Here is a 16,844-nt window from a genome sequence, read left to right as displayed (position 1 = left end):
ATCTACACCTGTCTGACAGCTGCACTCGATGATCTTAAAGGTCTTTTCCAACCTAAACAATTGCATGATCTGGACCAAGCAGGCATCTGCTGCTGTGCCACAAAATCCATGCCATTGTGGAAGAAGCTGCCAGCACTGTCCTCCTCCTCCTATGATGAACATTTTCCCATTTCTGTGACAAACACAGCTCCACATGTCCTGCACTGGGCGACTGAGATCCGTTGCTGAGGTTGGAGCAGCCCATCCATGTGGATCCTGGAGCAGGAGAGCACAACAAACAACCAGCAGCAATTTTAATCAGTATTTAGGGAGTATTCTGTGGAATATTGTGCTCTCCCCTCCTCTTCTGGGCTCAGAGGTGGGCTCTTTCCTGGACATCGATGGGAAGGTGGCAGTGATATCCAGAGCTCAGGGAGGAACTGGCACCATCTGTGGGCTCTGAGGGGCTCTGGCTGCACGCCTGGAGATTCCACATCCCACAGCTGCTGCTGCAAAAGGGGCAGATTTGCTCATCTAATGCAAAGCAATCTGTCCATCGAATTCCAGGCACCACCTCAGAGCCTGTGAGTGCACACCCATCCAGGGAGGAATCTTTGGACCTTAAATGTGCCACGCTTCAACTCTTCCCAGATAAAATGAGGATTAAGAAGCCCATTCATCTTAGGGAGTGTTGTGAAAAATCAGTCCATTAGTTTGTGTCCCATTAATGTTATCTAGGCCAAGGAGATGAATAATTCTGTCCCCAGCAGAAGATTTGTATAGCCAGCAGTCTGTAAGACAGGGGCCCATCCCAAACAATAAAGCTGGAGGGAGGTGCTGAGGGATGGCTCGTTAAGTGGGTGCCTTTCATTCCAGCCCAGGGTCAGGCTTTGCCTCCCGGGAGCTCCCCAGGTTTGCCAGCACAGGTGGTGTGTGGTGCCCACACGTGGGGGCTTCGTTAAGGCTTTGTAAAACCCCTTAATTGAGATGTGTCCCCCCCTGCCTGCCATCGATTTGCGGCCAAAGGGTCACTCTGGTTCCTTTAAATGCTGTGTTTTCCTGGGTAATGACTCCGAGAGCTCTGAGCCTTGTGAAGCAGCAGCTGTTCACCAGGGAGAACAGGGACGAGCACGTGGAGACCAGCCATCCTCTCCAGAGAGCAGCCACTCCTGGAATATCCAGGCAGCACTGAGACATGGTGGGGGCAAGTGCAGCTGCACACCAATCCCACCAAAGCAATTCCACAAACCTATGGAATGCTTTGGGTTGGAAGGGAACTTAAAAATCATCTCGTTCCATCCCCTGCCATGGGCAGGGACACCTCCCACTAACCCAGGTTGCTCCAAGCCCCGTCCAACGTGGCCTTGGACACTTCCAGGGATCCAGGGGCAGCCACAGCTTCTCTGGGCAACCTGTGACAGAAGAATTTCTTCCCAATATCCCATCTAACCCTGTCCTCTGGCAGTTTGAAGGCATTCCCTTATCCTGTCCCTCCATCCCTTGTCCCCAGTCCCTCTCCAGCTCTCCTGGAGCCTCTTTAGGTAGTGGAAGGGGCTCTCAGGTCTCCCTGGAGCCTTCCCTTCTCCAGGTGAACCCCACCAACGATCCCAGCCTGGCTCCAGAGCAGAGGGGCTCCAGCCTTGGGAGCATCTCCGTGGCCTCCTCTGGATTTGCTCCAACAGCTCCACGTCCCTCCGATGCTCGAAACCCCAGATCTGGACACCACAATTTGCTTCCAATGCTCAGAGATCTCACCATTATCACCCACCTTTGTCCTCCACAGTGGGTTAGTGTGACTCCTCCTTTCCAAGGCTGAGTCAATTGTCAGAGCCCATGAAAATGCAGGAACCTGGGGCTTTATCCCTCCTCAAACATACAAATCTCAGTTTGAGTAAGGGTGAATGCTGCCAGATGACTGCAAGGAAGTCTCTCTTTGGCTCTGGTGGACCAAACATGCCCATCTCAGGCATTTGGGGGATCCTCCAGCTGCTCTGATCTGGAGCCCTCTGCTCCTTGAGGTCCCTGAGAAAGGAACCCTTTGAGCATCCAAGTGGGTAACAGGAGCATCTGCTGCATGGGCAGTGCTTGTTTTCCCACACTAAGGTAGAGCAGGAGAGGGATTTGGAGGAGGACAAGTTCATTCAGTGAAGGGGACAGGTTTTCTGATGTTCTCCTGGCTGCTCACAGAGACTGGTTCTGTGCACAGCTCCTCGTGCACTCCATCAGTAAAACCAAACACCAATGAAATCCATGGCTTCCAGACTTCTTTTTAGAGGTGAAATGCTCAGATTTCTTCTTCTCCATCCTGAATTAGTGTGTAGTCAGGAAGGATTTCCATCAAAATATCCCATTTTCGTCCCTTTTCCCCTCAGCTCTGCAGAGAGCTGGGGTGAACGCAGGCTTTGATAGCTCAGCTCAGATCCTGAGCCAGAGCCAGGCTGCAAATCCTCTGCAGAGTGTGCAAACTCCTCGGGCTTCCAGCCACAGCTATCAGAGCTTTGATTCAATCAGAAATGCAGTCTCTAAGTGTCCAGGATGTACAAGGCAGGATGGAAATACATCTCCACCCAAGCTGTGCAAGGGAAGTGGCCAGATGTGCTCAGGGCTCCTCAAAGCAGCCGACACAGCACCCGGGTTTGAACCTGTTGGGTGTAAAGGCACACCCAGGGCTGCCCAGGCCAGCTCTTGCATTTGATGTGTTGCACACAAGAAATGGACCATGAAATGGCTGTTTCTGACAGTCTCCAGAGTACTCCTGGACAAGGCTTCTGAGGATCTAAAAAAATTTGAGGGGCTGGAGTCCAGAGAAGGGAACAAAGAAGGAGAAGGTTCTGACTGACTCATGAGACTGACTCGTAAGAGGAGCAGCTGAGGGAGCTGGGGGGGCTCAGCCTGGAGAAAAGGAGGCTCAGGGGGGACCTTCTGGCTCTACAACCCCCTGACAGGAGGGGGGAGCCGGGGGGGGTCGGGCTCTGCTGCCAGGGAACAAGGGACAGGAGGAGAGGGAACGGCCTCAGGCTGTGCCAGGGGAGGGTCAGGTTAGACAGCAGGAGGAATTTCTTAATGGAAAGGGTGGTCAGGCCTTGGAGGGGGCTGCCCAGGGAGGTGTTGGAGTCCCCATCCCTGGAGGTGTCCAAGGAAGGCCTGGCCGTGGCACTGAGTGCTCTGAGCTGGGGACAAGGTGGGGATGGGGCACAGGGGGGATCCATGGGCTGGGAGGGTTTTTCCAACCTCAATGACTCCGTGATTCTGTGAAATATTTTCCCTTCATTCAAAAGCCCTCTCCTGGTTACTGCCCTGCCTTTTAAGCAGGAGAAATCTCAGTGTCAGAGAAAGAGCCTGAAAACACCCGACGCAGATGGGAACGGCCGTGGCTGAACAGGAGCTGGCAACAAATCCTGCCTTGGGTGAGCCCCTCTTGTAACAGGCACAGAGCTGCCTGGGAAGGACTAAAGGTGCTAAAATATGATGTTTATTGAATGATCAAGGAGTGCTGCACTGGCTGTTCAGGAAGATTTATCCTCCATCTGTGCTTGTTTTTATTCCACTGGCATGCCTAATAAATATCAACTCTTTTAAACAAAAGCACCTCCATTTACAAAGGTGTTAGCAAACCTTCGGCATTTCCCAGGGATTTTGCCTCAAACCTCCCTGCCTGGAAGCTCATGTGTTTATCCCCAGGATTTCTCAGGCTGCAGGTCCCTCAAGTTTATTCCTCTGCTTGTTGTCTGGAAAAAAAAAATATAATCAAAGATCTTCCAGATGCCCACACAGGTGAACACCAATAATCCCAGGAATCTGAGAAAGGAATTACTGAGTGAAATGCTCATATTACACGAACACACCCAGGCTCAAAAGCCTCTGTTGGGCACCTGGGGAAGAAAAAAAATTAAAAAAAAATTAAAAATTCCCAAATCCCAGGACCCTGGGAGGCAGTAAGTAAAGTTTGGCAACTTCCAAATGCATAACCCGTTGTTTCAAGCTGTTCCATGTGGCTCCCCAGAGGGCTGGTCCATAAAGGATAACAACCTTTGCCTGCTGGGAGCTATTAGCTTAAATGGGAGCGGGCTGCTGCAGCATTTAAGCCTGATTATAATTGTGTCATTGGATTTGTATGCACTGGGATCCATGCAGATGGATTTCACAAAAATTCTAAGAAATTACATCCAGGAAAGGGAGTTAAAGGGATGTCTCTGTGCGTGGCAAGCACTGGCTGACAGAAATTGCAACGAGAGGATCACCAGGAAAAAGGAAAAAGAAAACCTGGAGGAAGTTAAATGAGGTTCAACATCGTGAGGGGGAAGTAAGGAACAGAAATGTTTTCCAGCTCTGGAATCTTCTGGAATGGGTAGATATATTAGTGATCAAAATGCCCACGTCTTCTTAATTTTGCATTAAATTCATATTATTTTATTATGACAGGCTGTGGGTACCTCTCTGATCATTAGATATATGAGCACATTGAATTGTTTGCTGTGTTACACATGGCATTCATCGAAATTTGGGAGGTATGGGAACCATCCCGGAGGGATTATCTGTGGATTAGCACTTCTTCCTTCCCATCGTTTCTAGGGATTCAGAGGGCAGATCTCAAGGCAGGAAATCTCATCAGATCAGAGAGCAAAACCCGAATTTCCACACCCTGGAAACAAGCTGGTAATTTATACCTGGCTAAAGCACCTGACCCAGAAAAACATCGATCTCTTACAATTCATTTGTCTCTCTTTGACTTGTAGATCTCAGGGCATTTACACGCTGCAATCAGCTCACCTCTCAGCCTCCCTGCTGGGAGAGTGAAGGGCTTTGCTCCTGCAGCAGCTTCTGCTCGAGGGTTTTTTGTTTCTCTTTTATTTCTGGCTTGCACACTCAACTATTTAGTGGATCCTTTTGGCAGTTTTCTCACCCGCGGAGCTGCCAGGGGCCGTTCCAGGGCTGCTGAGATGGGGCTGAGGGAGCCACGGGCACAGCAAGTGACCTCAGCAAACCCCAGAGTGCCCAGCACGGGGCAGTTGGAAGGCACTGAGCTTTCCAGCACCTTCTTTGTTTACAGAGCCACTTATAAGCTTTCACTTAATTCAAATAATCACTAATAAGTGTGGCAGCGTAGCAGGAGCAGCCTTTATTCTTCAGGCAGCCTTGGAGGGTCCCAGTGTGCTCCCAGTGCCTAAAGCCATCCCCTTGGTTTCCCAGGGATGCTGGAATGAAGGAAAGCCAAGCAGGAGACACATCTTTAGAGTGCCTGAAACAACCTGATGATAATGTTCCTTTTCAGAGCACCCCAGCCCCCATCTGCAGCAGGCACAGTGCCCATAACCCCTGCTGCAAGAGGAGCAAGCAGCCCCCTAATTTCACCCCCACTTATCAAAATCAATATTCCTTGATTTGCCAGCCTCATCCAGGGCCACTTACCCAGCTTCAATAGGTTTAACCCTTCCTTACCTCTCCAAACTCCCCACTACTTGGACAAGCTGTGCCTCATCACCCAGTAATCCTTTTTTAACATTTAACAAAAATCTTTCCCTCCTTCTTAAGGCTTAAGGAGAACAAAAAAAAAAAAAAAAAAAAGCACATTCCCTATTTAGAAACATTCTTGTGATGTTTATTGGAACGGGCTGAAAGAGCTGAGGTTTGAAAATTAGTATCTGGCAAGGAAACAGTGTCCTCAGGGGCCAGAGAACAAGCCGCTCTGGGAGGAAAGTGATGGGACCAGCCTTTAAAGGCTGGAAAATTGCAAACCAAGTGTGCTCAGCAGTATTTTCCTTTATGCAGTTCTTTTATTCTTAAGATGAAAATTGCTCAGGACAAAGGCATCGGCCTGATCCGTGGGACAGTGTGCTCCTCACTCTCCTTTTCCTGTGAAAATACGTGGTTCTTTGAAGAGCAGAAATGTTCAGCAAGAAGCAAATGCCAACGTGACCATTTTTAATGCAAATTCTCCGAGATCTCTCCCTGCTCTTCTAAAGCTGCACAGGAAATCTGTGACAGTGGCTTGGCAGGGCTGTCAGTCTGCACTACCCAGAGAGGAACAGGGGCCTGTGGTGGTTTTACATGATGAGGAACTGCCCTGTTCGGTCTCCAGCCTCTGATCCCACCTTGACACGACAGAAAGAGCCACCTCCACCCCTCCCTGGGACTTGCTCTCCAGTCACTCAGTGCTTTTAATGGGCTGCTGCTGCTGGTGTCACTGCGAGGATGCTCCTGTGGGCAACGGCGTCCCCAGTGCTCTTTGCTCGGGCAGGGGTGTGCAAGGGTGTCCCTGGTGTCCCTTGCTCGGGCAGGGGTGTGCAGGGGTGTCCCCGGTGTCCCTTGCTCGGGTAGGGGTGTGCAAGGGTGTCCCCGGTGTCCCTTGCTCGGGTAGGGGTGTGCAGGGGTGTCCCCAGTGCCCCTTGCTCAGGTAGAGGTGGGCAAGAGTATCTGCAGTGCCCCTTCCACAGGTAGGGATGTACAGAGGTGTTTCCAATGCCCCTTGATCGGGTAGAGCTGGGCAAGAGTGTCCCCAGTGCCCCTTGCCTGGGTAGAGACAGGCACCGAGTCCCGTCCCACAGTCCCAGTCCCAGCCTAGTTCAGCCTGCACAGGGTTAAACCCCGCTCTGGTAATTCCCAGGGGGTCTCTGCTCGAGCTGCTGCTCTGCCCCCGGCTCCGGGGGGACGCGGCCGTGCCTTTCCCAGCAGTTCTTCCCACGCTGTCCCTCCGCCGGGATCCGGGAGCCCCGAGCTCGGGGAGCATCGCCCCGAGCGCTCCCCGCGGGCTGTCCCCGCTCCCCGCCCGCGGCACGGCCGGGCCGGAGGTTCCCACAGCCCACGCCGGGGAGGGGGAGGAATCACAGCCCCCAAACGCAGCCTCTGGGAGCCACGGCAGCCTCTGCCGCCCACCCCCTCGGCTCCGGCACGGCTCGTACCCCCGAGCACACCCACAGCTCCCGCGGGGGTCAGAGGAAGGAACGCAGAGCACGTGTGTGAGAGGGTCCACATTCCTCCTCAACACCCTCCAGCCCCCACTCTCCCCCCAACAGCCCCATCCGGGTGGAACTCTGCCCGTCCCCTGCCAAACGATGGAATCATGGAATCACAGAATGACTTGGGTTGGAAGCACCTGAAATATCAGCTCGTTCCAATCCTGCTTGGCGTGGGCAGGGACACCTTCCACTAGCCGAGGTTGCTCCAACCTGCCCTTGAACACTTGCAAGGATGGGGCAGCCACAGCTTCTCTGGGCAACCTGTGCCAGAGCCTCACCACCCTCACAGAAAAGAATTTCTTCCCAATATCCCATCCAACCCTGCCCTCTGGCAGTGTGGAGCCATTCCCCCTTGTCCTGTCCCTCCAGGCCCTTGTCCAAAGTCCCTCTCCAGCTCTCCTGGAGCCCCTTCAGGCAGAGCTTCTCTGGGCAGCCTGTGCCAGTGTCACACCCTGACTGATGTTCCTGTGCCCATAAACACACCTCAGTCACAGTCCTGACCTGTCCTGCCACACACTCCACACTGCAGAGCATCCAGACAGGTGTTGGAGGAGCACAGGAGTTCAAGCACCAGCCTTTGGGGGTCTGGAGCAGTTTGTGCTGGCCCTTCTCCAGCCCTGCACCCTCATACTGACCAGGGGTGACTCCTCTGCTCCAGAAACGTGCACACTGACTGCAGCTGCAGAGGGTGTAGAGGTTCAGAAAGTGTTGATCCATTGTTTCCAAGTGCTTTGGTAGTATTAACTAATTGTTCCTCATTAATTAGCCCATCTGGGCAGCATGTGGAATAATGTGCATGCAGGAAAGGTCATTTCCACCAGGTGCCCATACACCTTGTCTCTGCTGTGGAGACAACAATCCCAAAGCAGGGAAGCGGTGGGGTGGAGAGAGAAGAGCCTGTGGACATCATCCACTGCTCCCCTCAACTGGAGGGAGTCCTGCCTGTGGGATGGGGTGACTCCATCACAGAGCAGGGATACCCAAGCTGATTTTCCCTCCTGAGATGCACAAGAAGTGTGAGAGAAGATGGGAGGAGAGCCCCAGTGACCGCTCCCCATCCCCAGGGTGCCCAGGCTGGTGGGAAGGCAATGGGAATCCGCTGGAAAACCACAGCCGAGCTGTAATCCAGCACACTTGGCTATTTAATGCTGCTTATTGCAGCCCTCAATTCTCCATCTCCCTGCAAGACAAATGTGATCACTGCTCGGTGTGCTTCACTAGCCTTCCCAGCAACATTCAATCCACCACTGAGTTTTGCTGGGGGGCAGGATAAGATTGTGCAGATATAATAACTCCATTCATCACCGCCGAGCAGGGGGGGCAAACAGCGCTTTGTAAATGACTCGGGAAGTTTGGCAGCTCAGATCCCACCAATCTCCCTGACAGGCAATACCAGAGTGCCCCGGAGCCCTGGAGCAGCACAGCCGGGGGAGCCAGAGCCAGCACCACCGTGCCAGCATGGATTCTGCCACCCCACGGAGCACCAGCCCAGATAATGCCCGTGGGAGATGATGAGGGGAAGGTTCTCACTGCCTTGAGTCTCCCAGGAGAAACACTCAGAGCAGTGGGAGAACAAGCCAGGGGGGTTCATACCCCAGCCATGAGCTCCCAGGGGAGACCCTTCTGCAGCTTTCCATAGATTTGGGGAGATCTGCGCTCGGAATCAGAGGTTCATAGAAAGGCTTGGATGGGAAGAGGCTTTAGGGATCATCAATTCCAACCTTCCACCAGCCCAGGTTGCTCCAAGCCCCGTCCAACCTGGCCTTGGACACTTTGGGGATCCAGGGGCAGCCACAGCTTCTCTGGGCAACCTGTGCCAGGGCCTCCCAGGAAAGAATTCCTTCTCAACATCCCATCTATCCCTGCCCTCTGTCATTTGTCCTGGGACTCCAAGTCCTTGTACATACTCTCGCTCCATCTTCCTTGTAGTTCCCTTCAGATTCCTGGACCCTGTGTCCCCGTGGATGTGTCACCTACGGCAAACCTGAGCACCAAAGGCTTTTGGTGCCTTCCCAACACACCCCCCCACAAACACCCCACATTGGCACACACTCAGCCTGGCACTGGGCAGTGTATCCCTCCTGTTCTCTCCTGCCTTAAATAAATATCTTTCACTGGCCAAAATATAAAAGAAAACAATGGGTATTTTGAAAAAAAAAGGTGCAGACACAGAAGGCAGCTCCAGCTCCATCCCACGCTGCCTCCTCAGTGCCCCCACACCTGGGAACTGCAATCCTGCTGCTGACACATGGCTTTAATTCAGCAGCTGTATCAGCCCTAACTCCCTAATTCCCATGGCCATCCTACAACCTTTCCTGCACCCCACACTGGAGATTCCTGGCTTGCATGTTCTGCAGAGACACCACTGAAGGACAGGGCTCAGTGTCCTCCCGAACACACTGCCCTGGGAATTCAGTTTTTAACTAAATTTTTGGCCTACACCTGTTTTTTAATTTTTTTGTACTGGTTTTGCAAATTTTTAATGACCACATTTGTACAGAAGGAGCCCTTTGAAAGCCACTGTTTTGGTGAGGGCTTGTTGCTGTCTGGGCTTTTCATTAGCAGCCTGGCATGTGTGAAAGAAAATCCAAGGGGCTGACTTTGTCTTTCTCGACACAAAACATCCTTCCCAGAGCTTAATAGAAATTTGAGTAAGGCACTTGCTGCCAAGGATACAAAAAAAATTGATTTAGTGTGTTCAAATTCACCCATTCTTTTCTGCAAAATATTTTCCAGGGTGAAATTCCCTGCATTTGTTTTCAGCAGACTTTGCAGGAATGTGTTAAGATGCTTCTCAGTAGAACAGTGATTACAAATGTTCATTTTCAGGATTAAAAAAAAAAACCACCAACAACCAAAAGACCTGGTTCCTATGATTATTTTCATTTCACAAAGAATTAGGAAACCATTGCAGCTTCCTACACAGCCCCCTACGGTGTGAGTATCTCTCCCCAAGATCCTTAGTGCACCCAGTCTGGTTTAAAGTCAGAATAAATAAATAAATAAGTGGATGACACAAATAATTATCAAAATGCCTTTGAGCAGTCTGTATTTCAAGAGAGTAATGAAGTCAGGTGTGCATTGTACTCTGTCAAACCCAACAACTCACTTTTAGTATTCCTGCAGTGCTCTCCTCCAAGGAAGCACTATATTTACTTATATATTACTATATAGGCACTATATTTACTTATATATTTCCTCTGCTTTTCATATTTCAAGGGAATGGCATTACAGGTACATCATGTTAGAGGATGGAGAAGCATCTCCCAGGACATGCAGGTCAGCCCTTGGTGGGTTCCTCTCAGCCTGGGAGTGCATGGTGAGGGTCTTCTGCTCAAGAGCGTCCCAGCAAGGACAGCCCAGGTGTTTGGATCAGCTTCCTCACCTTTTACATGTTAGAGGAGCTACAAAGAGAGTAGAGAGAAGAGGTTTTCAGGCACAGGAAAAGGAATTGGCAAATTCTTCCCACGAGCCACTGAAAAGTCACAGAATCCCTGAGTGGTTCGGGTTGGAAGGGCCCACAGTGGCTCATCTGGTCCCACCTCCCTGCTCCAGCAGGGCCATCCCAGAGCACATGGCACAGGATTGTGTCCACACAGCTCTGCAAGATCTCCAGTCAGGAGACTCCACACCCTCTCTGCTCTCTCTCCAGGGCTGGGTCACTGCCCAGCAAAGAAGTTCTTCCTCCTGTCCAGCTGCAACTTCCTGGGCATCAGTTCCTGCCCGTTCCTCTTGGGCCATTGCTGGGCCCCCCGAGCAGAGCCTGCTCCAGCCTCTGCCCCCTCCCTGCAGCCCCTGACACAGCCTGGGGAGGGCCCCTCTCAGGCTCTGCTCTGGAGGCTGAACAGCCCCAGCTCCCTCAGCCTTTGCTGCTCCCAGAGCTGCTCCATCCCTTGGGCATCTCCGCAGCCTGCGCTGGCCCCGCTGCAGGAGCTCCCTGGCCCTGCTGTGCTGAGGAGCCCGAGCTGGGCCCAGCCCTGCAGATGTGCCTGCCCAGGGCTGGGCAGAGGGGCAGGATCCCCTCCCTGCCCTGCTCCAAGGCTCTTCCTGATGCCCCCAGGATCCCATTTACTGTTGCTGTTCTTCCCTGTACTGGAATGGGAGCGAATTCCTCACAAAGGGCATGAATTAGGATGAGGAGTGTGATGCTCCTCCCAGGTAAGACCTTCCATGGCAGAAAGTGCTGGAAGCCCTCACCCTTCTGCTCCATGATGGCTTGGGGTTGCAAACAGCTTGGACAAAGGTTCTGGGAAGAAAGCTCACAGAGCCTGTGGCTGGTCTGGACTGGGCAGACTGGAAGGAGGAGCTCAACAGCAGGCAGGGTAGGAGCCAAGCTCCAGGAAATCCACACAGAAATGGTAGAACTGGCCACAGGACGTGCAGAAACAACGTGTAAAGGCTTGTCCATAAGCCATGAACAACTGGGAATGCCACATAAACCCCCATATCCTGTGAGCACCCTTAGAAAACAGCAGGATACAAGGGTCATTAGACCAAAATTCAAGGACTTTTGGCAGGGAAACTTCATTTTTTAAGAAAACTTTACATTTTTATTGCTACATGGAGTGTACTGAGTGCATTTATTGTTTGAAATAGGGGAGCACTTCCCCAGGGGCTGGGGTCTGTCCTGAGCACACTGACAGATGCTGGGAACATCACTCTCATCCCTGTCCTGGAGTCCTGGAGCAATGCAAAAGCAGAGCCCAGGCTAAGGAGAAGTGACCTGGGACCACCATGGGGGCAAAAATAAGGGCCTGAGGGTGGTGTGATACCCAGGACCAACCTGGGGTTGACTCCATTCAGCCTTTGCAATTATTGTTCCTCTCTCCTCTTCCAGATGCAGCTTCACTGGAGCTGTGGATGGTTCATGGATGGAGCCAGAGCAGCCTGGCAAATACCTCCATGTGGAGATCTGGGCCCCCAGTGGGGTCCTCAGCAGCAAGGAACCTGTCCAAGGCTTCTACAAACTCCAGAGAGGAAAACAACCATCAACTGGAAAACAGCCTTGTCTCTCTGCTGGGGAGGATGCAAATCTCAGAGCCTGCACTGCTGTGTTCTGCCAGTGACCTGATGAAGCACAGGCAGAGCTGTGTTTCTGACTGTGGCTGGAGGAACATTTCCATAATGCTGGTCTGCAGCTCGAGGGGTTACACTGGGATGCAAAGGAAGGACAGACTGTCCTCCTGAAAGTGGCACTGAAAAATGTGCTTTCCTGAGGGACAGCGTTTGTATTCTGTGTTTGGTGGGAAACAACAGCCCAGAGGCTGCTTTGGTGAGCCATTCATCAGGTCAGGGTGCCTTGGGACAGCAGTGAGGGTGCAGGAGGGTGGCCAGCACCTTCCCAGGCACATCCCACTCTGGAAGGAGCTGGGACCATTGTGCCAGTGAGGTGCCAGGAGAAGTGGGAGCAGTAAGGGGGTAAACACAGCTGAGAACAGGAGCCCCCAGCCCCAGGCAGGTAAATGTGGGGACACAGAGCTCCAGTGGACAGTGAAAGGTGTGTGTCTGACCCCACACCCTGGGGCAGGGGGGTTATTTGTCAGCCAGGTGTCAGGAAACCAAGGCAGCTGAGTAGGTTGCACAGGTGACTAAGGAGGATGAACATTCATGTGATGACAGTGAGGGTTCTGTAGGAAATGATCTTTTGATCAAATTTTACTAAATGAAACTGGATAGAAGCATTTATCTATTCGATTGAGGAGTGTAACAGAGAGGGAGCTAATTACTCATGGCAACCTGAGGCTTAAAAACCAGCCAGAAAGTTGGTGTTTGAAATGCTGCTGTCACTGGCCTGGCTGCTCCAGGAAAAGCCATGGCAATTCCACTGACCCCATCCTTGGGGAAGGACGTTTGTCCATCCCTGAGCTCCAGGAAACCAGAGCTATGTCTAGTTCCCACTCTCATCTGCTGAACTGCAGGAGGGCTCAGATTTACAAAACTTGAGCTTCCCACAGATTCCAGCAAGAGAAACACGGGAGCTAAGAGCGGACACCAAAATGAACTTCTTATTTTAATTTTTTAAAGACTTCTATACTTAGAAGTCTCTTGTTGGACCTCAAAGTGGACCTGTTACTCTCTGCTCTTTAGATGATTTATTAATTACAGGCAGAGTTACGGCAGAGCTGCAGCTCCCTCAGTCCTGGTGATTTGTGTGAGACTGGAAAAAACTTCACCCTTTGCAGAAATAAACCCCATATGCACAGCCAAAAAAAAGGGAATGTCGTCCTTAAAAGACTACACACACCCAGACACACACACAAACACAAATATCTATTCATATATATAAATACATATAGCTTGTGGTGATGTGCCTTATGCTTCAGGACTGAATCTATTTTTATGCTTTCACAAATGACCATGGAAGAGCATTTCAAATGAATCTGGAAGAATAACATCCTTTTGTTCCCAAGAACAGATATAGACAAAATGGACTTGGCTGAAAAATAAAATAAGACTTTGAAAGGAGACAGAAGTTACTTGAATAACTACAGACTTAGACCTTCTTGTCACCTCACGGGGTATTTCTCCAGTTGGGAGAAAGAGCTCTGGATTCCCATCTTAGGAAGGATATAAAGAACACTATAAAATCTCCTTCAAATTCTGAATGAAAAGAGGCCTTTGATGCTGTTTTGGAAGCAGTTAAATGCTGTGAACTTTTCTAGAGATGTGTTAATTATGGAAAACTCACTTCTGGCCACACGGATGCTCAGCCGTGGAAGATATTTTAGTTACAGCAGGAGCAGACACACCAAAACTCCAATCCACACATGGGTTCTTATCCTCTTTCTTAAAATTAATGGTTTGGGTTGGAAGGGACCTTGAAGATCATCCAGTTCCACCCCCTGCCATGGGCAGGGACACCTTCCACTAGCCCAGGTTGCTCCAAGCCCCGTCCAACCTGGCCTTGGACACTTCCAGGGATCCAGGGGCAGCCACAGCTTCTCTGGGCAACCTGTGCCAGGGCCTCCCCACCCTTACAGCCAGGAATTTCTTCCCCATATCCCAACTAATCCTGCCCTCTGGCAGTGGGAAGCCATCCCCCCTTGTCCTGGCACTCCAGGCCCTTGGAAATAGTCTCTCTCCATCTTTCTTGTAGCCACAATCAGGTCACCCCAAAGCTTCTCTTCTCCAGGCTGAACAATCCCAACTCTCCCAGCCTTTCCTCCCAGCAGAGCTGCTCCAGCCCCCTGATCATCTTGGTGCCTCCTCTGGACTCTCTCCAGCAGCTCCATGTCCTCCCTGGGTGGTGGGATGAACACAGTGGCAGGGATTGTGTTCAGTACAAATATTTGTGGTGCTCATGGTGTGACACGAACACCAAACAGGCTGAAAGAAGCAAAAGGTCGGGTTAGAGAATGTTTTTGGTGGCTTTCTTGCATTATTAACCACCAGTGTGGTCTGTACCCCCCTGACAGCCTTGACTGGGTGCGGGCTGGGCCTCAGCTCCTCCAGCTCAGGGCACCTCTGCACATCCCCAGCTCGGGCTCTGCTGCTCCAGCTTCATCTGAAGAAACCACTTCAGACAATGCATCTTTGTTTTGGAGGAATTCAATTTAAATTCCCAAAGAAATTTAATGAAACTCTATAAAAGACAGCACAGAGCCCACGAGCCCACGCTCCGAGTGCCTTCAGAGCAGAACATCCATCTTTTCAAATCTCAGGTATTACAAACTGAGAGGAGGTTTTTGTGAGAAAGATGCCTTGACTTGAAGCAGGTCTTGAACAAACAAGGTCACAGCCTGACCTAAGCAAAGATTTAGAAATTCAGTTACTAACCAACAAAGCTGCAAAAACCCAGAATATTTATATGCGAGATCCGAAGTCGGGATCTGAAATTCCTTTTCAAGAACATCAGCAGGAGGAGGACCAAATAAAAGCTGTCACTGTTATTTTTCTTGTTGTCATTATACGGTTACAAGTGAAAGCAGAGTGGGGCTTTTGCATGTGAGGATATAATACAATCTGGAGGTGTTGTTGAAGAGAGAGAAAAGAATCAGCAGAAGGGGAGGTGAGGAAAACGAGGGGAAAGTTACATAAAACTGCAAAGTTGAAACCATTTGGAGCAATCTCTGCTCTGTGGGGACCAGGGACAGCAGCCAGGGAATGGCTGGAGCTGTGTCAGGGCAGGGTCAGGGTGGATCTCAGCAAAAGGTTCTTCCCCCAGAGGCTGGTTGGGCACTGCCCAGGCTCCCCAGGGCAGTGGGCACAGCCCCAAGGCTGCCAGAGCTCCAGGAGGGTTTGGCTGATCCTCTGGGGCACAGGGGGGGACTCTTGGGGATGGGCCTGTGCAGGGCTGAGGGTTGGACTGGATGGTCCTTGTGAGTCCCTTCCAGCTCAGCACATTCTGGGATCCTGTGAATACAGTTATCAGGAATCCACAAAGCCATGAGGGTGGGAAGGACTGAGCTGCTGTGCTTGGTGACATCCACGTGGTCCATGTCACATGGAGAGAGCCTCCCCCAGTGTGGAAATCCTCACAGAGCCTTGTCAGGCACCATGTCCAGCTTGGGTTGAATTTCTGACTTCCTCCAGGGGATGATGAAGAGGATGGGAGCCCCTGTCAGGTGTCCTCAACCTGTCTGAGCTCCAGGAGCTTCCCAGCTGCTGGGTCTAGCTGAGGTTTTCCAGTGCAGCACCAAAGCTGAGGGGAAAGGTGAGGGCTTTTCCCTCCAGGAGAACATTCTTGAAGCCTAAAATGCTGATTCCATCCTCACTGCCAGCTGCAAGGTGGGGCAAATCCCGATGCTTCTCAGCAAGAATATCTGCTCTGGTGACACCAGGCAAAGGGACAAGTGTTGTCCCACTCAGGATGGGGTTGTGAGTGCTCATCCCTCATCCAGGGTCTGGCATTAGGGCAGCAGCAGAGAGAAAAGCCAGAGTCAAACCACAGGAGTGCAGAGCGTGGCTGAGCCGTGGGGCAGAAGGGAAAAGCACCACACGAGAAATTGATTCCATTAAAAAGTAATCTCGAATTTAATAAAAGTTTTGATTTGATTATAGCCAGAGAACCGCAGGGCAGGGGAGGGAGCGTGTGGAGAGCTGGGGGGAGGCACCGGGGAGGGGGAGAGCAGCTCTCAGGGCTGGCTGAGCCTCCAGAACGGCTCTGCCAGCCCCCCTGGGCACACAGCTTGCCTGGCCTGACCCTGGCATCTCTCCTCCTGCCTCCATCCCCCTCTGCTCCTGCCTCTATCCCCCCCTCCCTGTGCTGAGCTCCTCTGTCCCCACTGCGGGACTCAGGCACGGCAGGGCAATGCAGCTGGGGAGCTCGTCCAAATAAAGGCAGCATTTATGGAATCGATGCCTCAACGTGCCTGGATGGATGCAGAGAAGCCCTTAATCATCCCAGAAAACGCTGTTGCTTTTCTGAAGGCTCTTGGCACAGCTTCTCTGGGCAAACCCACTGCTCTGCTCCAACCTGGCTGCTCCAGCAAGGCAGCAGCAGCCCCACCTCCCCCTACATATGAGTTCTGTCTTCCCCTAAAAATGAGACCCACCTCCCCATAAAAATGAGTCCCACTTTTTCCTAAACATGAGTCCTACTCACCCCTAAATATGAATTCTACCTTTCCCTGAAGATGAGTCCCACCTCCCTCTAAAGATGAGTCCTACTTGCCCTTAAAGATAAACCCCACCTCGCACTAAAGATGAGTCTCACTTTACCCTAAACATGAATTCAACCTTTCCCTAAATATGAGTTCTACCTCACCCAAAAGATGAGTCCCACTTGCCCCTAAACATGAGCTCTATCTCTCCTTAAAGATGAGTCTCATCTGCCTCTAAAAATGAGCCCCACCTGCCCCTAAAGGTGAGTTCTATCTTCCCCTAAAGATGAGTCCCACCTCCCCTCTGTGTGTCAGGGCTGCCAGAGGGGCAGGCAGGCTCAGTGGTTTGGGGCAGCCCAGACACCAG

Source organism: Chiroxiphia lanceolata, chromosome 15, assembly GCF_009829145.1.
Source record: "Chiroxiphia lanceolata isolate bChiLan1 chromosome 15, bChiLan1.pri, whole genome shotgun sequence".
Lineage (NCBI taxonomy): Eukaryota > Metazoa > Chordata > Aves > Passeriformes > Pipridae > Chiroxiphia > Chiroxiphia lanceolata.
This window is presented reverse-complemented; position numbering follows the sequence as displayed.